This window comes from Gorilla gorilla, chromosome 1 (genome assembly GCF_029281585.2).
Source record: "Gorilla gorilla gorilla isolate KB3781 chromosome 1, NHGRI_mGorGor1-v2.1_pri, whole genome shotgun sequence".
In the NCBI taxonomy this organism is placed as follows: domain Eukaryota; kingdom Metazoa; phylum Chordata; class Mammalia; order Primates; family Hominidae; genus Gorilla; species Gorilla gorilla.
The window spans coordinates 57802426-57817135 of record NC_073224.2 but is presented as its reverse complement, the minus strand read 5'-3'; the positions used below and the strand labels follow the sequence as shown (position 1 = coordinate 57817135).

Below are 14710 nucleotides of genomic sequence, written 5' to 3'. Positions count from 1 at the left end.
CATGTGAAAGACAGGGGCAGTGAGTCATGTGAGAGATACAGAGCTATCCTATTGGCCACAAAGACATAGCTTAGGCATTCTGCCTTTTCCACCATTGGTGAATAGTTAAAACTGAAAGCATCTAGATCCTCCTCTTGAGCTTATTTGTCCTTTATGTGTGGAAGAATGACTGTAGGATTTTACAGTGACAGAATTAGTTAAGAAAGGGACTGAAGTCATCCTTCACAGAGACTGGTGGGAGGTGATTGGAAGCTCAGCTTTTTTAAGATTTCTTTTTTCTTTTTATCCCCCTGCCCTGCAGTTTTGTCTATAATTTGCCTGTTTGCCTGTCAGAAAAATGTTTTTTGTATTTTTTTCTCCCTTCAGTTAACCTTGGAAGTGACAGAAAGTAAATTATCATCATATTCCTTTGCAGAACTGTCATGTTTTGAAGCACAAAATCAATTATTTTCAATGATGCATTTTCAAATTTTATTTTTACATTTACAGAGACTTTATTGTAGTTCTAAACTAACAAACTAAATTGTCCATTAGTGACACCAAAAACAGAATTAACTTTTGAGTAATTATTACATTTTGGAGAAAGGAGGGGTAGAAATAACTCTGGGAAATAATAAAAGGCAACAATATCAAAACAAATCAAATAAGGGGCTTTAACTAAGAAGTGATAAAGAAGAAATATATTTCTCCATCAAAGCCACTCTTTAATTTACCACTTTAGGTAAGGCAGAATGTCCAGAAAACTGCCAGTCAGAAGGTATTTTTAGTTTTGCTAGGATTCTTTAATTCACCTAATTCCTTAAAAATACTTAAATGTGTTTGTAAAGATTTAGAGGCTGTAAACTACCTTAGAAGTCATCAAGTCTCACATTCCCTATGTTAAAGGTGAGGAAGGTAGCCTCTGACAGTAGTGACTCTCTTCATAACACTGATCCACCGTGTTATGCAAAATAAATGAAGGAAATATTGAAATAAATACTAGTTTGCTCTGTCTTACGTACCTACTAAGAGCCAGTTACCTTCTCATTTAATTCAATAATTGTACAACCCATAGAATAAGTTTAACTACTTTCATTTCTCCTCGGCAAAAACAGACTCAAATGTTTTACTACCATGGTAGTGCCTGGATTTGAACCCAAGTGGCTGATTCCATGCCTACTTTTTCCAACTAGGTATGTGTCCTTCCAAATAATGATGGTTGTCACTTATAGATTCCTTCCTACTGTATGGCAAGTAATGTGCAAAACCCTTTAGAGCTCCTCATTCAGTTCTCACAACTGTTAATGAGTCAATTATTCTATTTTGCTGATTTCATTGATGAGGAAATGAGGTGTATACTACTCAGTATTAGGTAGATGGTAGCTGATAGCATGTGATTCAAACCAGCTCTTATCTGTTTTACACACTATATGGATTCTCATCACAGTGTTAAATAAGACTTGATTTTTCCGGTTTTTTTTCTTGTCTAATATATTAGAATATTTTGGCATAAATATGGAATATTAAATGTGGTCATGTCATTATCTGGGTCTGTTTGGTTCAGACCCAGATCATACCATTAAGTGATCCATAGGGGACTGGAAATAAGCATCAGAGGAGCAGTCATGGAACCATATTTATCTTGGGGCCCTACAAGCAGCCTCACACAGGGTCTTGCAATCATAGGAGCTTCCACATCAGTTGAAGGGGCACATGCTCTCAGAACATCAGCCTGGGTATTAATGAGTCCTACTGCTGGTTCAAAATCTGAAACCCACTGTTTTGCAGAATAAGTACCAGATCATTTCAAAAATAGTGTCAAAAATTCCATTTCAGCCAGATATCAAGAGCCACCAAGGAGTTTCCTGAATTGTAACCCTCCTGCAGCAGCTGTAATCATACAAATGGGAAATTTGCATTGGCTCCCGCAACCCTTGTGTGGTTTGTTTGTAGATGGGAGGTGATTACTGAAGTGCAACTGCATCTTCACCTGCACTTTCTAAAGCACACATTGCTGTTGCTCAGAGTATCATATAGGACAGGTTAGGCAGGTCCCAGATAGCATCGGAAGAGAGTTTTTAGTCCTCTACTGTTTTGAATACTTTTGCTTCTTTCCATAAGTGCTGCTTACTTTCCTGAACAATCCACAATCCAATCACCTACCCCATGCTGTCCCGAACCCTTCCAGGTCAGCCCTCTCATATAGTGAGCATGTGATAACATTATGTTCTCCTTATCTTCATCAAATAAGCTTCTCTATTATATCACAAATATTTCAAAGACTGAGCTGTATCTTGTTACATTTTAATCCTGCATAATGCCCATCACAGTAGAGATGAGATAAATATTTGATTTTCTTTTTTTTTGGCCTTCAGTGACCTATTCACTGGTACACAACAGATCAGAAATAAATCTGGTGAGGTAATGCGAACGTATTTTTTAAAAACTTAGCACTTTAAAATATAGTCTAAAAAAGTGAATCAGACACTGGAGAACAAGTAGGAAAACTATTATGAGACCACAGAGTCTCCCTAATATTGGTCTAAATCAATCACATACAACACTTATACTAACTAAACTGATGGTCATGGTATTAGCACACACTTAACCTCAGTCCTCTCTGCTGTCATCTACCAACTTCTCCTTCATTCCTCTCATTTACTGTTTTTCGGATTTCCTTTTTGTCTCTAGTCCTGCTTTAGTTCGGTGTTCACAAGGGCAATCTATTCAACACTCTAATGTCTCAGTTCAGCAACTTCCTCAATTTCGATGAGGTTCACTGCCACTCCCCGTGACAATCACCCCATGCTCATGTGTTAAAGCTTGGAAAATTTTATTATTTATTTATTTTTTCTTTTTTGAGATGGAGTTTTGCTCTTGTTGCCCAGGCTGGAGTGCAATGGCACAATCTCGGCTCACACCAACATCCGCCTCCCGGGTTCAAGCGATTCTCCTGCCTCAGCCTCCTGAGTAGCTGGGGATACAGGCACACTCCACCACGCCCATCTAATTTTGTATTTTTAGTAGAGATGCAGTTTCTCCAGTTGGTCAGGCTGGTCTCGAACTCCCGACCTCAGATGATCCACCTGCCTCGGCCTCCCAAAGTGCTGGGATTACAGGCGTGAGCCACAGCGCCCAGCCCAGACCGCCTACTTTCTAATCACCATCTCAATGTTTCCAACTCTTTATCACTATGCTTTGTTTTTCAGCTTCTCTGATACCTTCAATCCTTTGGTCTCTACATTTTCTCCTTATCTATCACCCCCTTCATTCCTTTTCTCCTCTTTCCTTTCATACTTCATTCTCTCTTAGAGTTCATGATTCATGATTTCATACAGTGTCCTGAACTTTCTTGCCCTGTTTTTCTTCTGATGGCCTCCTCCTCCCAAGAAAACCAGATTTTGAATCAATCCAACTGTTAAACTTTTCTTTTCTTTTTTTTTTTTTTTTTCGAGACGGAGTCTCACTCTGTCGCTCAGGCTGGAGTACAGTGGCGCGATCTCAGCTCACTGCAACCTCTGCCTCCCTGGTTGACGCCATTCTCCTGCCTCAGCCTCCCTAGTAGCTGGGACTACAGGCATCCACCACCACGCCTGGCTAATTTTTCGTATTTTTAGTAGAGACGGGGTTTCACCGTGTTAGCCAGGATGGTCTCGATCTCCTGACCTTGTGATCCACCTGCCTTGGCCTCCCAAAGTGTTGGGATTACAGGCGTGAGCCACTGCTCCTGGCCTAAACTTTTCTAAGCTATTCTGGGCTTTCTAAGAGCTGCTGGAGAAAAGTCTCTTAAGCCTAGAAAGGATGTTACTATAGGCCAATAGTCTTCAGATTTGACCAGTTACTCAGTGCTATATTAAAAATCTATGTTTCCCCAATCAGCTCTTTTTACCATTTTCCACAATGCTATCCAATCTTTTCTCCACCACCTCTACTCTGCATTCTCACCAGATTGTGTTGCCTTCTTATTCTCAGGAGAACCAATGAACTTGCCATATGTAGATTCAACTTTATCTTATTTATTCTCATCACAATGGAAAAGTTGTTTTTCAACCTTTTCAAGGCAGATCACTCACTGTGTACATGGATATCAATCTCTTCTACCTACTTGGAAATTTTTTCTTAGATGTTTTTATCTTTCTCAAATTGTCAACATGTCCCTGCCTATTAAACTCATTGATATTAGCATTTAAAAAATGCTGGTTTTTTCTTTAATATTTAAAAATCTCCTCCATAGATACCAGGTCCTGCTTCCTGTCTTCTACCCCTCCTGGGTAAATCTCTTCAAAGATTTAGTGATACTCACTATTACTGCTTCATTTCCTTTTTTTTCTCTACTTAATCAATCTGGCTTCCATCCTCATCATACTGATTTTTGAGAAATACCTCTGTGCTACTAAAACCTATGAACAATTTTCAGTCTTTGGCTTCTCTAAAATGTTTGTGGACATTTGGGTTGGGGCACGTATACACCATGGAACACTATGCAGCCATATAAAAGGATGAGTTCATGTCCTTTGTAGGGACATGGATGAAGCTGGAAACCATCATTCTGAGCAAACTATCACAAGGACAGAAAACCAAACACCGCATGTTCTCACTCATAGTTGGGAACTGAACAACGAGAACACTTGGACACAGCACAGGGAATATCACACACTGGGGCCTGTTGCGGGGTAGGGGGATGGGAGAGGGATAGCATTGGGAGGAATACCTAGTGTAAATGATGAATTAATGAGTGCAGTAAACAAACATGGCACATGTATACATATGTAACAAACCTGCACGTTGTGCACATGTACCCTAGAACTTAAAGTATACATAAAAAAAAAGTTTGTGCAGCTGGCCACTCTGTTTCCTAAGGTGTTCTCCTTCAGCCTCATGTGTTCTGGCTTTTGTCACATCTTCCCTATGTTTCCTGTGTTTCCTCCTCTTGTCTCTTGAATATTTGTATTTTTCAGAATCTCCCATAGACCATATTCTCTTCTCACTCCGCAAGACTCTCTTTCAGTCATCTCATTCACCTACACAGTTTCATTTGCAATTCTGTACTAATGATTTCCACATTTCTATCTGCAGACCAGAACTTTCTCTTGAGCACCAGAGCTGTAGATCCCACTGCACCTTCCCTTGGATGGCTCACTGATATCTCAAAGCCAATATGTCCAACACGGAAGTCATCATCTCATCTTAAAATTGTGTAACTTTTATTGTTTCTTATCTCAGCGAATAGTACCACTATCCACCAGGGGCCAAAGACAGAAAACAAGAGGCTAATATTTATCTCTTCCTTTCCTTTACATAGGCTTTCATATCCAGCTAATCAGCATGCACCATAGATCTCTTGCATCTGTTCACTTTGCTGCATCTCATTCATAGTAGGCATGCTTCAGTATGCATAATAGTTAACATTAGGTGTCCCTTTTGTCTCCAGTCTTGCTTAACTCCACTTCAGCATCCCTGTGACTGCAACAACCCTTTCTCAAACTTGCAGCCAAATGGACCTTTTAAAAAGGCAACCTTATTCTTTTACTCCTCAGCTTAATACTTTTTAGTGGTCCCATTACTTCTAAGGCAAACTGTGAATGTCCCTGAGGAGCCTGCTTTTGTAAGCTCCAGTGTTTTATTAAAGTAAATGCATGGAAATGTTTGATGTATGAATAACATTATAATTTACTTAGTTAAGTCTCTTAAACTTGCCCTCAAACCTTTTAAAATCTTCAAGTGAAACTGAGGCATCAGCAGTGGACAATATTTGTCCAGTGGCATGAAGAATTCCTAAGGGAGCTAACGTTCTAGTCTTAGAATATGAAGACAGAGTAGATTCAATATCTTTCTTCTTCAAGAGGATTGAAAGCCCACTCACAGCAACAGAGAGACCTGTTTTCTCTTCCCCCAGACGAATCTTTTGTCTTTAAACTCTAGAGGAGTTCTAGGAAATCTTACATGTTTTTATATTGCCTCTTTCCTTTCCAGGGGTCTGTGAAAGTGAGGGCATCCCAAACATACAATGCAATAATAGAAATTACAAGGTGGGTTAGGTCAGATGGCTTTCTAATTTTCTTGAGTTTCCTTCTTTTCTTTCACCACTCTTCATTCTTCATTATTTCGTAACTCAGTTAATAGCAGCCCAACAATTGGTCAGTCTGAAACCTGCCTATCTTTCTTAATTCCCTTCTTTCTCTTCGGCCTGCCCACAGATAAGTGAATATTGTGGGGCTTACCTTTAAAATAGACTTGAAATGCAATTACCTCTCACCATGTCTTTTGCTGCTGTGCACACTGAAACCACTATTATCTCCCACATGCATTACTGCAATCATCTTCATCTGGTCTCTTCTTCCACACATGCACTCACTCCCACCACAATATGTTCTCCAACAGCAGCTAGCTTTTAAAACATAAAATATATTATGTCCTTTTCTTGCTTAGAATTCTCCAGTTGCTTCCCACTACATCTACCTTAATCACCCGATTCATTGCTATGACCTATAAGACACAACATCATCCTGTCATAATCCATACCTCACACTCTGATCTCATATTTTGCCCACCCCTCTCTCATTGCACTGCAATCACACTGGCCTTAGTTTCAGACATTCTGCAAGTTGTTTGATTAGCTGTTCTCTCTGCTGTCAACGTCCTTCCCCTTGATCTTCATCTGCTGGCTCCTCCTCATCATCTGTATTTTTCTTCAAATGTCACTGCTCAGAGAAATGATTTTCTTTTTTTAGAATGATCCCTACCCATCTACCTATCTAACTTTTTGTCTTGTTTTGTTTTGCATAGCAGTTATTATCAGAAAATGTCTTAGTAGTTCATTTACTTGTCTACTATCTCTCCTTCCCCATCTAAATATGAGTCTTACGAGAGAATACTGGTCATCATTATTTTTTCTCAAGTGCTTAGAACATTCCATTGCATATAATAAGCAATCAGGTCTTTGTTAAATGAATGAATGAATGCTTAAATAATTATAAAAATTATAAGATAATTCAAGTAGTATATTTGAGGGGAAAAATCACCTGTCAATAAAAATTATTAATGTAGTTCTATATATTAAAAAAAGAAAGAAACACCATTGCATTATCACTGAAGGCTAAAACCCAATATACAAGTTAACCAAAAATATATTGATGTTGAATGTTCAGAGAACTATCTAACATTCTAATTTTGACTAAATTTTTTTTTGTTTGCAGTAAAACAATTGAGCTCAACAATTCTTTTTTTCTTTTTTTTTTTTTTTTAGATGGAGTCTTGCTCTGTTGCCCAGGCTGGAGTGCAGTGGCATGATCTCAGCTCACTGCAAGCTCCACCTCCCGGGTTCAAGCCAATTCTCCTGCCTCAGCCTCCCGAGTAGCTGGGACTTCAGGCGCCTGCCACCTCGCCCGGCTACTTTTTTGTATTTTTAATAGAGATGGGGTTTCACCATGTTGGCCAGGATGGTCTCAGTCTCCTGACCTCATGATCCACCCGCCTCGGCCTCCCAAAGTGCTGGGATTACAGGTGTGAGCCACCGTGCCCGGCCCTGAGCTCAAAAATTCTAAATACACTTTATAATGGCCATTAAGTATATTCAGTTATGAATAAATTGATTGAGAAAATGAAATTGAGTAAAGTACTCAAAATGTAGTAGTCATGAAAATAAAAATAATACCAACAATTTAATTTATAAGTATGTTTCCCTCACTCTTTCAAAATTGTATCTATGTGCTCTTGAATAATTGTTCAAGGCCAAATAGAGTGAAGAAAAGTATATCTATGTTGTTGCCCTGTAAAAATATTTCTTTCTACATTAAAATGGTCAATTTCTATGTTCAACTTTCTGAAGAAAAATCTATTGAAAAATGAATGTTATTGATGGCAGAATTGAACATTCTAAACTACATGTTATTAAATAAACCCAAATACATACCACTTTATAAATCCTACAGTGTCTTTAAGAAAACATACTTACCAACCGGGCACAATAGTTCATGCCTGTAAACCCAGCACTTTGGGAGGCCGAGGCGGGTGGATCACCCGAGGTCAGGAGTTCGAGACTAGCCTGGCCAACATGACGAAACCCCATCTCTACTAAAAACACAAAAATTAGCCAGGCATGGTGGCATGCACCTGTAGTCCCAGATACTCGGGAGGCTGAGGGAGGGGAATTGCTTGAACCTGAGAGGCAGAGGTTGCAGTGAGCCGAGATCATGCCACTACACTCCAGCCTGGGTGACAGAGTGAGACTCCATCTCAAAATAATAATAATAATAATAATAATAATAATAATAATAATAATAATAAAAATATCTTACCAATAATAATCTTTTATATTAATATAGCGCTTGATACATCTCAAAGCTCTTTAACTCCCACTGTTACCTATATTCACAATAACACTATGAGGAATGTGGTACTAGTATTTTTATCTCCTTAATATAAAGAGAGAAACTGAGATCTGGAAAATAATATGATTGTTGGTAAGTCACAATGCAGCATAGGAACAGCACCATGTCTCATGATGACTATGAAATTGTTCTGTATCTTGGACATGCAAATAAATTATTGGATTATGTTAAGATTTCTAATTTGACCTCAAACTTGCATACTAAAGGGGGGAATGACTGTAGAAATAGCTACTTTTCACAGGTATGCATAAAACCTTTAGTTATATAGTTCTTGCTAGTAATTTTGCCCAGTTTTTTGGGTGGTCTGGGCCTTGGGTGGGAAAATTGGGATCTGATGAAACGAGAGTTATCTGAGCAGGACGTTTCTTAACCGTTCCGAATTTACAAAGAGTACATATTGTAATATGTGGTCAGATCATAGGGAGTTGAAGTAAACAAGCTAAAAAAGGCTGCCTCTTATTTTGCATTGAACTCTGTAAGAGATAACATTTTCTGTGAACTTAGATTTTTTACCTTTAAGTGGCTGTAAGGTGTTTGATTTTTCTTGGTCTATTATCCTTTCTTAAGAGTGATGGCCAGATTTCTTATGAGTACATAAAAGCCTTCAGACACAGTGAATTTCTCAAATACATATATCATTGATGTAGAAAAAATTTGAAAACTCATTATTTTTGTTTTTTCTTTTCCTTTTTTTTTTTTAAGATTGGGTCTTTCTACGTTGCCCAGGCTGGTCTCAAACTCCTGAATTCAAGTGATCCTGGCTCAGCCTCTTGAGTAGCTGAGACAACAGGTGCATGTCACTGCACTTGGCATGGTTTTCCATTTTTCATGTGGCTGCTTTGACATCATGTGGAAAAGAGAAGATAGGCAATTTCCCAATTTCCAATGCCTTGGCTGACAAAACTCAAAGTATATTTTCGTTGTCTTCTAATCACAGGGAAACAGTTATATAGACAGAATGCAGCCTGTGAATAGATACTCTATATTTTAGAATTACATTGAGCAAAACAAAGTGTCATTATTGCCTAGTCTCAGATTAAAACCACAAAATTATATAAAAGAACAATGTTTTCATTAGAGTTTAAATTTCACTTATCAGTACACCATTTGAGCATTTACGTCTAGATAACCAAACAGGAATGCTTCTCCAAAATTAACATGCACATGAAGTACTTGGAACCTTGTTAAAATACAGATTCTAATTCTGTAGGTCTGAAGCACTGTCTTCAATTCTGCATATCTAACAATCTCCTGGGAGATGCTGAATCTGCTGCTCTGCTGAGTACACTCATTAGCAAGGCACTAGGAACCATTTAGAAATCTTAGGGCATAATATCAGAGGCTAATTACTTAAAGGTAACTTAATAACGATCTCCAACAAGAGAGTTTCTCCCACCACACTCTTTCCCTTTTTCTTTTTATCCTCTGTGTCAATTCTTGTCCTCACCCTCCAACTTTATCATACCTTGCTATCACTTGACCATACATGACAACTTCAGGCCACAGCTATTCTTATGTCATCATCAGCCACATACTAGCAAAATAGAATTTATAAAAATCTAATTGAACCACTCCATAACTCCTAACGAAAGTTCTACTTTCTGCTATCTCATTTATCTATCCAAAGTGTTACATTTGTCTTTCATCCACAACTTTATTTCTGGTATGCTTTCACTTAGCTCTTGAATGATCAAGAACTCAAAAACATAATAGCCAACTTTGGCTTTGTTTTTGTTTGTTTGTTTTTTGCTATGTTTTTATACTAAAATAAATTTCAAAATAAGCTGCTGCTTTTCTGAAATGTTTACTCAGTGCTCTGCTAGACTGGTTTTGTAATGTGGTTCTACTGGACAGCACCAGTATGAACAAGTATATTTACCCATTTGGGTATCCAGTAGTGAATGTTTTCCTATTCAACTAACCAGTCATAAAAATTTTAAGCAATGTGACTACTTGGTGAAGAAATGTTTGATAAAAGGTGAGATTCTTATATGACCCTCAAATAACACCACTGAATGCCTATCTACTTCATTTTTGTGTTAGTATTTATGTTTCATCTGATAGCACACATGATTCAATTAAGCCGTTTTAGCCTCGTTTATATTAACTGAGCATGTATGTGGTTGTGACACAGTGGAAATCAAGGCTGAAGTGCATTTAACACTATTTGGGGAGTGTATGTATTTATGGAAACTTCTGCTGAACCTTCTGTTGGTGTTCCTTGGGTTTTCTTTTTACAAAGGTTTATTTTCTGTTATTTCTTTTCAAAAATATTCCTCAGGCCATGATAATGACTACTTTGATACTTTATTTAACGAAAGAAAGTATCTAATGGTCAATTAATTTTACAAAATTATCCCATTGACCCTGGAAAAATAAAATAGAGGCAAAGTCACAATAAATAACAGTTTATTTCATAACTCTAGCTTCCTAATGTAGGTGAATACATGGCTTTCGAAGACACACCAAATTATCTATTAATGACTTCAATTATGAAAATTGTTAGGCCTACCAGACATCATATTACTTTTGAGTTGTTTCTATATATTCAATTCCAACTCTACTTCCAACTCCTGGGTGGTCTAAAATTGAGATAATTAATTAAACCCTTTGAAAAGCATCTGCCATCCACATTTTATCTTGGATGAAAGAAATTATTTCATGTTTTACTTAAGGAAAGTTAATACCCAAAGGCTGCACATTAGCACTGTCTTGAATTAGAACTTGCCAAATCTGAAAATTGGCTACTCACATGCAATCTTCTTCAATAACTTATGAAAATTTAAATTAAATTGGATTAATAATTTAAGTAGAAAATTCTACAAGGAAAGCTTAAAATTTTAAAGTTTTAGAAGAAGCAGAGAAAATATCAGATAGAAAATGTGTTGCTGGATGTGCAATTTTAATGATTGTCTTAAAAGACATTAAAAGCAGAGAAAAAAAGTCCTTCATAGGAACTTGCCTTAGACTAATGTACTATATCTAAAGAGGTCAATAAAATCATTGGAAGAAAGATTGGCAAGTAAATAAAATTATACCTGTCACCTGGACAAACTGTTTTCTCCACTTTTACAACTCTGAGACAATTTTTGCTTAAAGGGAATAGGGGTTTGGGGGCTGGGGAGGGGAATAGTAACATCAGTTGGCTGCTTTAACAGATGATCGTTATGTTAAAAATTTCCAATTTAGAGTATTTTCTGAGAAAACACCAAATGGCGGATGACGCAGATGCAGCGGGAAGGCGGGGCGGGGCAGAGGCCCCCTGGGGCCCTGGGATGGGGAACCGCGGTGGCTTCCATGGAGGTTTTGGCAGTGACATTCAGGGCAAGGGCCTGGGCGGAGGCCGCGGAGCTCGATCAAGTCCCTGGAGGAAATCTGTCTCTTCTCCCTGCCCATCAAGGAATCTGAGATCATTGACTTTTTCCTGGGGGTCTCTCACAAGGACAAGGTATTGAAGATTATGCCGGAGCAGAAGCAGATACGCGCCAGCCAGTGCACTAGGTTCAAGGCGTTTGTTGCCATCAGGGACTACAATGGCCACGTCTGTCTGGGTGTTAAGTGCTCCAAGGAGGTGGCCACTGCCATCCGCAGGGCCATCATCCTGGCCAAGCTTTCCATTGTCCCCGTGCGCAGAGGCTACTGGGGGAACAAGATCTGCAATCCCCTCACCGTCCCTTGCAAGGTGACAGGCCGCTGCCTCTTTGTGCCTGTGCGCCTCATCCCCGCTCCCAGGGGCACTGGCATCGTCTCGGCGCCTGTGCCCAGGAATCTGCTCATGATGGTTGGTATCAATGACTGCTACACCTCAGCCAGGGGCTGCACTGCCACCCTGGGCAACTTTGTCAAGGCCACCTTTGATGCTGTTTCTAAGACCCACAGCTACCTGACCCCCGACTCTGGAAGAAGACTGTATTCACCAAGTCTCCCTATCAGGAATTCACTGACCATCTCCTCAAGACCCACACCAGAGTCTCGGTGCAGAGGACCCAGGCTCCAGCTGTGGCTACAACATAGGGTTTTTATACAAGAAAAATAAAGTGAATTAAGCCTGGAAAAAAGAAAAAAAAAGTCCAGTTTAAGCTTTGGCATTAGGGATGATTTCAAGGAATGAAAAGCAAATGACAAAAATATGCTTCTTAGCTAGTGTAGATTGAAAACAACTGTACAGTGGGCACAGTCATCAATGAAGCATGCTGGAACCTGAGCTTCAGGTCTGGATAGAAGGAGAAAAAGCAGAAATGGATTAAACTCAAACTTGAATACTCAAATGATTGTAGAACTCATCTGTAGATTGAAAACTTTCAGATGAAATACAAATCCACTGGCTCAGTGTAGACAAGGGAATCTGGAATGATATGGGGGCATGGGAGGGAGGAAAATCCAGTCATACTGGAAGGTATTTACTTCTTTCTGTTTAGAGCGCAACTCCTGCCAGCAGCTCAAGATAGACAAATACAGTGAATGCCTATTGCATAGGATTCCCACACCTCTTTTCTCGGAAATTCCACTGTAGCCTTCCATTCACATGTTTGCAACTGAGGTAATCCTGTTCCTATTACCCAGCCCACAATGTATCAGTCCCGGTTTGGGACTTGATCTAAGTTCAGTTAATCAAGTCTTTTTCTTAGGACTTTAAAATTGTGACTAAGATTTAGCTTCAGCCTATAGACTAAGAAGGGAAAAATAGCCCATTTTAAACAAGAATATACACTAGAGAGTCATGAAAGTCAATCATCGGCAAGAACGAGGAGTGACGCAGAGCCTAGAGATGTGAATGGTATACTTGTAGAGTTTTCTACAATGTCATAGATTTCAATCTTAATGCCGAGTTATGTTCTGGCCCTTGGGTTTCTTGACATCTCTTCTTCAATGACCAAAGACAAAGGACCCATGGATTGAGATCTGATATGGGCTCATCACAGAGACAAACATCCGGTTTTGATGCAACTTTTAATCATTATCATCATACCATATATAACTAGGCCTCACTGTCCCTCTGACTTATTCAATACATTGCATTTTAATAAAAAAGGGTACAATTCCTTTCCTTAGAGTCACTCCCATCTTCCTGTAACAATTGATACGCTGTCCTAATGTTTTTCTCCAGCACCATGAAAGGCTTAAATCATTTTTTCACTTATAATATGTATTGTGAGGTTGAAAGAGTCAGTCAACAAATATTTATTGAGAATGTACTATTTACCAACATTATCAGATGGGAAAATAAAAGTGACAATAATGTTCTTTTCTTACCTGGCAAGAAGAGATAATAAGGTATGGCTAAACCTACCATACTAAACCCTTTATGGAACCATTGAAATGCAACTAAAAATGACAAACGTACTATTGGTTCTTCGGCTTCTTTAAATACAGTGGATTATATATTGTAATATATGAGTAATATATATTATACTATGTAGTATATGATATGTAGGAGAGCCATACACAAGGAAACAATATTTTACATTAAAAAATAAAAATCCAGTTATCACTAACACCAAAGCTGTCAAGAGCGTTGCTCTCCAAATATCTCTTATGACTATTTCCCTTTGATTTTTTCTGTTCTTTGCTGCCTTAAATGGTCTGACTTTCATTAAGCTCTCTATGTTAGCTTTTTATCAATGTCTTTAGTTCATCTACATCATTTCACATCCACTGATGCTCTTGTTGAGCTAGGGTCAAGTCAACTCCCAGAGGAGCAAGAGAAACTCAAATGACACTGATGTGTTTCATCTGACTCTGACTTCCAATCCTAAATTCGGGGTTTGTCCAAATAGCCAGGGTTTTATAAATTACAAGATATCACTTTTCCTATTTGCTTACATTCGTGAAAGCAAAAGTGAGATCAAACTTCTCATCCCCCAAATGAATTTCAATTACAAGAACTATTTTCTCTCACCCTCCATTCCCCAAAGCCACATCCTTTGCAGCTCCTACCAGTTCCAGATTCCCACAAACCTTGATCTCTTCAGATCCATGTTATAAAATTCATCAAGCTCTCTGCCTCTCAACTTTCACATCCAGTCGTCCCTGTGACTGTTGTGCTTTGCAGACTGAGAAGACTAGAAACTTGCTAAGACCTCTCTGTAGTCATGAGCAGAATGATGTTACCGTGAAGTGTTCTGTAAGGACACATACCATTTCACTATAATGCTTCTAATATTCAGAACTACTAAACATATTTGAGCTGCCCTTTCATGCTATTTTGCAGAATATTAGGGCATCTAATTAAATTATGCATGCTGATTTGACCAAATAAGGCATTCGCTTCATTTTAATGGAGAGTGACATTTATTTTCCTATGCCAAGAGAATTCCACAGAGCTTTCACCGTAATAAAGG

General features: G+C 38.6%; 1 pseudogene; it reads left to right on the top strand.

Moving 5' to 3' along the window:
• Positions 1–11581: 11581 nt before the first annotated feature.
• Positions 11582–12411, top strand: LOC101140825 (small ribosomal subunit protein uS5-like; annotated as a pseudogene).
• The last annotated feature ends 2299 nt before the right edge of the window (positions 12412–14710 follow it).